The sequence below is a fragment of the Parasteatoda tepidariorum genome, chromosome X1, assembly GCF_043381705.1.
Source record: "Parasteatoda tepidariorum isolate YZ-2023 chromosome X1, CAS_Ptep_4.0, whole genome shotgun sequence".
NCBI classification, from domain to species: domain Eukaryota; kingdom Metazoa; phylum Arthropoda; class Arachnida; order Araneae; family Theridiidae; genus Parasteatoda; species Parasteatoda tepidariorum.
In genome coordinates, this window is record NC_092214.1 from 74,297,557 (window position 1) to 74,306,476 (window position 8,920).

Genomic DNA, 8,920 nt, shown 5'->3' on the forward strand with positions numbered 1-8,920 from the left:
GATTCTACCATCACAATGTGTATATATATATATATATGCTCAAAATGAAGATAAAACAAAGGAAAATTACAGACATATGAGAAAAGGGAGAAAAATAATAATAAAAAATGACAAACAACTGGAAAAAAAAGGATAAAATTTTTGTAAGAAATCCTGAAAATAAATCATCATCTTTTCATCAGTCCGCACGATTATATAAGCAAAAAAGAGAGCTTTCTGATATTGTATCAATATAGCCAAAGCAAAATATATTAATACAATAGTGTGAGGAGCACTAAAAATTTTTTTTACAAAAATTACAACAAATAAATAGAACACAATAAGTAAAAATACCGCGTAAAAACAGAAAATAAAATAAAAGAAAAAGAAAAAACAGAATAACACATAATCTATACATCGAGTAGCGAATTCAAATGTACTTACATGAACGGGAAATTTTTCAAGAATGGTTTAAAAAATATTTTCGTAACAAGATTGCCAGATTGCAAAATATGAAAACAAAGGCGCAAATTAAGCGTATCTAGAGGAGTTCTGTTTTAAAGTGCCGTTCTTACTGCATTGCTGAAGTGCGTTTGATTTGTTAGTAACCAAGGATGGGCCCGAAATGGATGTGTGAAGGTAATATTATACTGGATAATTTAAAGCAGTTGACCATAAATAATTTTAGAAAATAAATATTTATTTAAGAAAAAAATATAAAATAGAAAAGAGAAACATGAATTGCCTGTTTTGCACGTAATTTTAGCCACGGATTTGCCCGAAATGGATTTGCACATGGAAAAATTAGATAAATTAACAAATAAAAATTTTTTTAGTGGATAATTTTATCCACGGATTTGCCCTAAATGGATTTGCACTTGGAAGAATTGTATAAATTAATAAATAAATTTTTAGTAAATAATTTTAGCCACAGATTGTCCCGAAATGGATTTATACATGGAAAAATTATATAAATTAACAAAGGAATTTTTTCAGTAAAGGAATTTTTTAGAAAATTTTTTACTGAAAAATTCATTTACTAAAGAATTCCTTTACTAAAAAAAATTCCAAAGCTTACAAAAAAAAATTACAAAGGGAAAACCAAACCTTCATTTTACGTCTTTTGAAAGTATTTTTCCTTTAACATAAAATTATTAGGAATTTTTGTAAAACTTTTCTTTTTTTTAGAAAAAAATCTTATATTGTTGAATTTTTCTTATGTATGTTATACATAATGTCGTGCAAATCAGCTGTAACTTTACCATAGTGAGTAATTCAACCATGCTTTTTTTTTTTTAACTCGATTGCACTTTATGATTCACCTTGAAAGGAAACATTGTTCAATGAGGTTTGAACAGATTTACACAATAGTTCATGGTGCTAATTTTTGGTTCAAGTTGAATAAATTTTTCCGAAAGTGTATAAATAGTTGAGTAATACATTATTAGGTGATATATGGGAGGCATACATTTACTCTCGGATTCGGTGATTCTCTTCAATTTCTTTATACACAATTATTCAATCTGCACAGTATGAAATTCCGGTAAAAAATACTAGCCTTCTGGTTGCCTCATCAGCAAAATCCATTTTACCAAGAATTCCATTTCTATTGTAAAATTTCATATTGTAATTTTTACAGTAATTGTAAACCAGATTTTTGTTCAGTAAAATTGTTCGCAGAAATGGATTTTGGGTTAAAAATTACCAGGCCTCTTAACTTTTTACCGTAGTTTGATCCGGAGTTTTTATAGTGAGATATGATCTTATGTTGAACTGATAGAAAAAGTACATTAAACTAAAACATTCCTATTTTACTAAAATTATTGTTGTTTATTTAAATTTTAACCAATTTAAACCATAAAGTGAAAATTTGCTACAATTTGCGAGTACTATTAATACGGTATTAAATTGAACTATGCAAATCGATTTTTTTTAAACTTTTCATTTGATTACGTGATACTATAGTTCAGACTAACACTTTATTAATTTGTACCTTGTTATGATTCAACGTTGGATCGATTTTTTAGGCTGTAATTCCTTGCATTTTTTTTCATCTAATAAGAATTTTTTTCGTTTTTATCAGGTAATATTTACCTTTCATCTTTTTAAAAAAGATTTCTGGCGCCGTAAGAGTAATTTGATTTATTATTGATTTGTCGAGTATTATGTAGAATTTCGATTTTTCTAAAACCAAGAATGACATCCCATAAAATCATAGTAACGTCGTCTTTTATGTGGGGGATAACTACCTTCGTAAGATGGGTGTGCGTCAATCAAAAAACCAATAGACTAGTTTTCTTCAATTACGATAATGAATAAAACACATTTCCAAAAGAAGTTATTCACCATAATTCTGTCGTCTGTTAATAAATACTAGACATTGTAACGAGGTCTAATATTTTTACACCTGCACTACTAAATGTTAAATGTAATTCTTCATTTCTTTTTCGAGTTCTATTAACATTGCAGAAATATTTCGGTAAAAATATGCTGAAAATTATTTATTAGGTGTCTCATGTAAAATTTTAGAAAATTGAAAACGGAAAGTTTCTGTAAACATATTCCCAGGAGACTCAGTTTTAAAAAAGAAAGTAAGTAAAATTCTATAAATCGCTTCCCGGTTGCAATTTTCCAATCCAGCGGCCTTTAGCAGCCAGTTCTCCTTTTTGGAATTTTCTTAAACAAATAAAAGAATTTTTTTTCGGTTCTTGAGTTTTTTTAAGTTCTAGTAGTAAATTTAAAAAAAATAAAAACTTATGCTATAATTGGATCAAAGTACAGCTGAGAGGAAAGTTTCCAAAATAGAGATAGATATATATAGAGAGAGAGAGAGTCGTTGAAGACCACTGGATTGTAACTTAGCTACCCGACTCTGAAACAAACTGAGATGTTTCATTAGGTGGAAGCCAAATCACTAAAACAGTATCGGAGAAAGTGCCTGATCCAAGACCCAGCTTTTATCACGGGGAATCGAACCCCGACCGAAGCTGCTGTAGGTAATGACTAAACCCACCACACCAAATGTGCGGCTACATTTTTATGAAATGAATAATAATAAATTGAATTGTCTCAAACAAAGTGTTTTAGGTGAATGTACAGAAGAAAAAAGCATTTTCTGTAACTCTGTTAACGAGAAAACTTACTTAATTTAACGGATATTCTTGTATTTTTATAGAAATTTTTTACAATGCGCATAGCTTCATTGAGCGAAGGTAAAGCTACGAAATTATATTTTAATTATTTCCGATAATGTCTTACATAGGGAAAACCGGATAGCTGGTGAAACCGGTACCTTAGTTCTAGCGACATCAGTTCCGCTTTTTAGCGGACAGACTCTGAATAACATTCTAATAGGTAAGAATAGGGTGTTGCCATATTGATGTATTGTTGTTTTTAAATTCTTGCCGTCTGTGTAGATTACTGTATCAACTTTCTAATGTTCTTTTGTTTTTAAATTATCCTTATTTATTGATCAATACAGTTATAAAATTTCTTTTTAGCCAGCTTTATAATACATTTTCTAAGAATTCATACTCTAGCAGGATTTTGTCGACTATGGCGTGGTTCTGTTTCTTTTCGATATCGTCTGCTCTCGGAGTAAGACGCAATGAGAAGATGACGTATGACCGGATTCTACCATCACAATGTGAAGTCGATTTGGAATATGAAGATAAAGGGGAAGAAAAAAAACATTAAAAAAAAAAAAAGAACCGATCAAGGAAGAGGAAGTTTGTTTTAAATTTTTTTTTTTATTGCCGTGACTCAAGAAAGAAAAAAACCCTTAAAAACAAAATGACAAAAAAGAAAAAAAAGAGATGTGTATGATTGTATGATGACCCAATATAACAAGACAGTTTTATTAAAAACAAGGAAAAAAACCTTGATTGATGTTTCTTTCGATGACGATGGTAAAAACATATCAGATATTGATTTTTTTTACATTGTAATAATGTATTTTGTAACTTAAGAAAAAATGAAGGGGAAAAAAAACGAGGAGAAAGGTGGACACAATGTGGAAAATTGTTTTTGTTGGGACTACGAAAGCTGAATTGGAACGGAAAAAAATTGATAATGACTCCATATGTGAATTTTGTACATAATATTCTTAAATTGTCTCATAAAATAAAAATGTCTGCTACTTTTTCACTGATATTCTAGTATTTCTGAATTTTCCCTCGAGTTTAAAAATGCACCCGGTATGAGTGCCAAAAAATGACTTTTTCTAGAAAAAAATCCTTTATAAAAAAAGTAGAGCAACTAGGACTTTTTCAAGAATGTTATACTTTACAAAACTCAATAAAAAAAATAAAGTTTTAAGCGCTTTTCACTTGTTTTTAAGAATTCTGGTTCTCTTTAAGACCCCTTTGATCTTTTATTTTAAGCCAGACACTTGAACTGGTTGCTGTTCCCTTCCATGGAGAACTTTTGGTCATTGGTGACCTCTTTTGTGATAGCGATACACTTTGATGTCTTGCTCCGAAATTTTATATTGGTTTTAACTATAAATCCCTTTTGGAATTATTATGATTAATTTAAATTTTATAAATCTCATTGGTTATGCTGAACCATCTGCTCTTGCACTGGCATCCAGTTCGTTCATTCATCCAGTTCGTATTTTTTACTTTCCCACATGGTTTAAAATACTTGATTTATTGTTTTAAATTTACACATCATCGATATTGTGATATTTTCTAATGTGTATCAATCTTTATTAGTTTTAATTTTACTTTACTATAATTTTGTTGTGTTTGGTTCTCACGGGGCAACGAGTCGAACCCTTATTCGAAAACTCCTTTGGGGGTAGGTCGGTCACTATTAATATTACACAACTAAATAATGAATATCTTGGTTAAATTTGACAGTTTATAGGTCAATTAGTTTAGTTTCTACAAGCCTTCGAATCTTGACTACCCGGTCTTACCCTACTTTCCCATATATTAAAACGAAAATATTATAAATATACTTTTTGCAACTATATGTATTTTAAAAGTTTTCTGTGTGCAGTTTTTATTTTGGAATCATTGAAGTTGTTTTCCACTATAAATAAAGTTTAAATAAATGACGTCAAATTTGCTCTGTATAATGATACAGCTAATAACAGAGTAGGTCGCACATTTACGGATGAAACTATCATCTATTTATTTATTCTAATAAAAAATAAATTACTTAAATGACTCTGACAAATATTTTTCTTCTGAGAAAGAAAAGAAAAATTTTTCTCTTTACTCAGAAGTAATTATTCTGATAAATATAATACGTAATTATTATTACAAACTTTTCCCTTCACTCATACTGAAGAATGAGCTCTCTTTTTATTTTCTCACAAATACTACGTTTAACCAGCTTGTTATAATATACAATTTTTGAGCGTTTACGTTGTTTTGCTTACTTTAGAAAATATGTTTATGTTTAAAAGCAAAACTTCCATGAAAAATCAGTTGATAGAAGCATTCCTAACTTTAAAAATATTTATAAAGTCTTATTCTTAAGCATTATTTGTTAATTCTGCGCATGTTTATATTCTTTGTTTTAAGAAATGTTATTTAATATATTATGTAAAATGTTGTTAATAAATAATGCACTTGTTCATGGTTAAGTGAAATCTATTTTTTATAATTTTTCAGTACTCAATTTTATCGTATATATTTTTTCTTTCACAGATGAAAATTACTCCATGAGATTGTCTTAAACGTGAAAATAAAGTAGTACATAATTATCATTATTTATTTGAAAATTATTACTTTTGAACACTTAATATCAGAAAATGATAAACTGTAGAATGTATTTTCTCGATAAAATAAATTAAAGTAACTAAAATATATAAAATAAAACGTGCAATTGAGATTAGTGTAATGAATATTCTGAAAATGTATTGAACGATAATGTTAAGATTAAATTAGCTGTTATAGATTAAATTTATTTATAAACATTTAATAAAGAAAGGTGAAATGTCTTGAAAGGTGAGTCTTGAAAGATGAAATGAGAGTATCTTTAAACATTTTTCTTCATTTTGTAAACGAACGTTTCTTTTTCTTTCTAGCTGGTAAATATTTTTCAGTTTATTATTATTAGATTGTATCAAACAAGTGTAACAAAAAAAAAAAAACTTGATATCAAATAAAATTATTTATATAGACTTTGAGTTGCTGAATTCGAATAAGTTATTTATTTTGAGGATACTTGAATAGTTATCAAGTTATTTCCAAAATAAGGTTTGCTGCGCATAATAGGAATAATAGATGTCACGATGGCTCGAAGGCAGAGCACGTGCCTCTTTTGTTTAGGAGAACACTAGTACAAAGCAAGTGGTTTTTCGACTTTTGCTTTAGAGTTTGCTTGTAAATTTACTTTTCAGTGTTTTTTAATTTATATTTTTATACTTTCAAATAAGCGAATAAAATTTTTATTAATGATAATGAAAAATATCAACATACAATCAGCAAATTATCAACAAAAATATTAGCGTAAAACATACAGAGTGACAATGAGAAAATTTGATAAGACAACAAAAAATATAAACAAAAATATCAGCGTAAAACATACAGAGTGACTATGAGAAATTTAATAAACATTTGATAAGACATTTGCAATAGATATTTGTTTGAATTAAATATGAACTTTTGAACAGTATTTTTAATATAATTTGGATGATCTTACATCATAGCTGGATTTCTCAAAAGCCATATCTGAAAACTTTTGATGAAAAGTGGTTAAACTCAAATGAAATAAGTTGAACAAAAAATTACCATATAGTATCTGCTGTGGTTAAATATAGTTAGATTTCTTCATAAATTAGATGGTTGATCAAAAAGGAATAAACATCTTGGGGTTGTATTAAACAGGAATTTTTTTCAGCAATAACCTTAATTTTTAATTTTTTATTGATAAAATTATAGGAAAAATTCTAGTGAACTACACACCCTTATTGCTCAATTCCAATTACCTGAATTATATCATAAAACTAATTAAAATTTAAAAAAGGATTCAACGAATAATTCTCGTGAATTATGGGATTGAACGTAACGCCTCATGCACATACAAATAATAGGCATTTCTACACGAAGAAAAAAAAATGTGTAAAATTATAGTCGCGTGGAGTAATGATATTTCTGATAAAAAAAAAGTCATAAATTTGGTAATAAAACCAAATTATACTACGGTTTTAAGCCATTCTCGAGATAATTTTTCCGTTCATATGGTAACTGTTTACCAGAAATTCTGGTTTTCAAAATTATAGTTCTTACTACCAAACATATAGTAAAAAATGCAAAACTGAAAATTAAATTTAACCAAATAAATTGTTTTTTGCCATACTCTAAGGTATCATGATAAAATTTTCAAATTTCAACATATTTACCAAATTTATCACGCATTTTAAAAGCATATTTTAAAGTTAATTGTACCAAACTCTTTACCTAAGCGTTTCGGTAAAAATTACTGAGCTTTTTGGTAATTCCATAGTGCTATAAATACGATAAATGTTACCATATAGTGGAAGTTTTGACCATACTTTTTTTCTAAGTGTGCATTATTATATGTTAAAATTAATGACACTATAAAAACTTTTTTGTACCGTGTACGTTTTTTTTCCTTAGTGTAATACGCTACTGCAACCCTGATGTCAGTAATCTTTTCGCTATCTGTCATGCAGACAACATACGTCTTTTTTTAGGGGACTAAGTTAGAAACCAATCAATCTCAAAATAAATAGCACGTTCGAGTTGAAAATCTATAAAAACGTTTTGTTTGAAATCAAGATTTTACATTACATTTGGTTCCATTTCCATGTTAATGTGGGAAAACCAGATCATTAGATTTTAAGTTATTAGTTATCCCTTTTTTTTGGAGCTTACTCTGCACATATATGCAGTTTCTTTCTTTTTTTTTTCCAAAAAAATATCAACTTCTACATATTTCCTTCTGTTGTAATCAAACATTTACGATAATTTGGTAAATATTTGTGCAGTTAGTTTTTAAAAGTGACCCAATAAATGAAAAAAGACATTAAAAAATTATGCGAATAATTATAAAATAAAAAATTAACTATTACTTCTGCAAGAAAAAGAATACATATTTCACTGAGAAAAACTATTTAACGATAAATATAGACTTTTTCTATTTCAAATCGTTACTCGTACGTTGCGAAAAGTTTCAATATATATATTTGACGATTCAAAGCTGTTTTTCACGAAACAGTTTTTCTCTGTTTTTCACCTTAATCATAAACGGATTGAAACTGTCAATTCAAATACTAGTTTTTGCCCTGCAGTTTTGCTTACCATAAGTTAACTTTATCTTTTTTCAAATCATTTTACGATTATTTTCTATACTGCTCTTATATTCCACTATTTATTTAATGGCTTTGAACATCTATTAAATTATATTGTGATTTGACTCCATTATCGAAATTATACTCTATTTGATCATTATCTGTCTTTAGATATAATTTTTACGTAAGTTAAATTGACAAACATTTTTAAAAGGGTGGGCCATTATAGTCTTAAACTTTTTTACAATTAAATAAGATTTTAATAAGTAAGACTTTTAAGTAACGACAGTTTAACCTTTTGACACAGAATTTTTATTAAACATATTTTTCATAATTTAATTATTATTTTGTATTAATTTTGGTTAATATGAGAGAAAAATATTATTTTTGACATTTTAATAACTTATGGTTATGAAATATATATTATGAAATACACAAGTGTTTTTTCTGCGTTAAAGGTTAAATCTTCCAAGCATGACTCACTTCTAAGCAATAATTTATCAAATCTGCAGTTATTCATATCTAAAAGAAACAGTTATTCATCACATTAAAGTGTCTTTACTTTAAAACATTCATTATTGATTAGTTTTTTAACATGAATTAAAAAAATTCAAACTTTTTTTGGATTTTATATTTTAATGCAAATATATATATTTTTAGATATATATATAT

General features: G+C 27.5%; 1 protein-coding gene across 2 annotated transcripts in view; it reads left to right on the top strand.

Moving 5' to 3' along the window:
* LOC107448398 (Tub domain-containing protein ktub) overlaps window positions 1-8,920 on the top strand; it is a 148,568-nt gene that overhangs the window by 40,084 nt on the left and 99,564 nt on the right. The window lies entirely within an intron of this gene.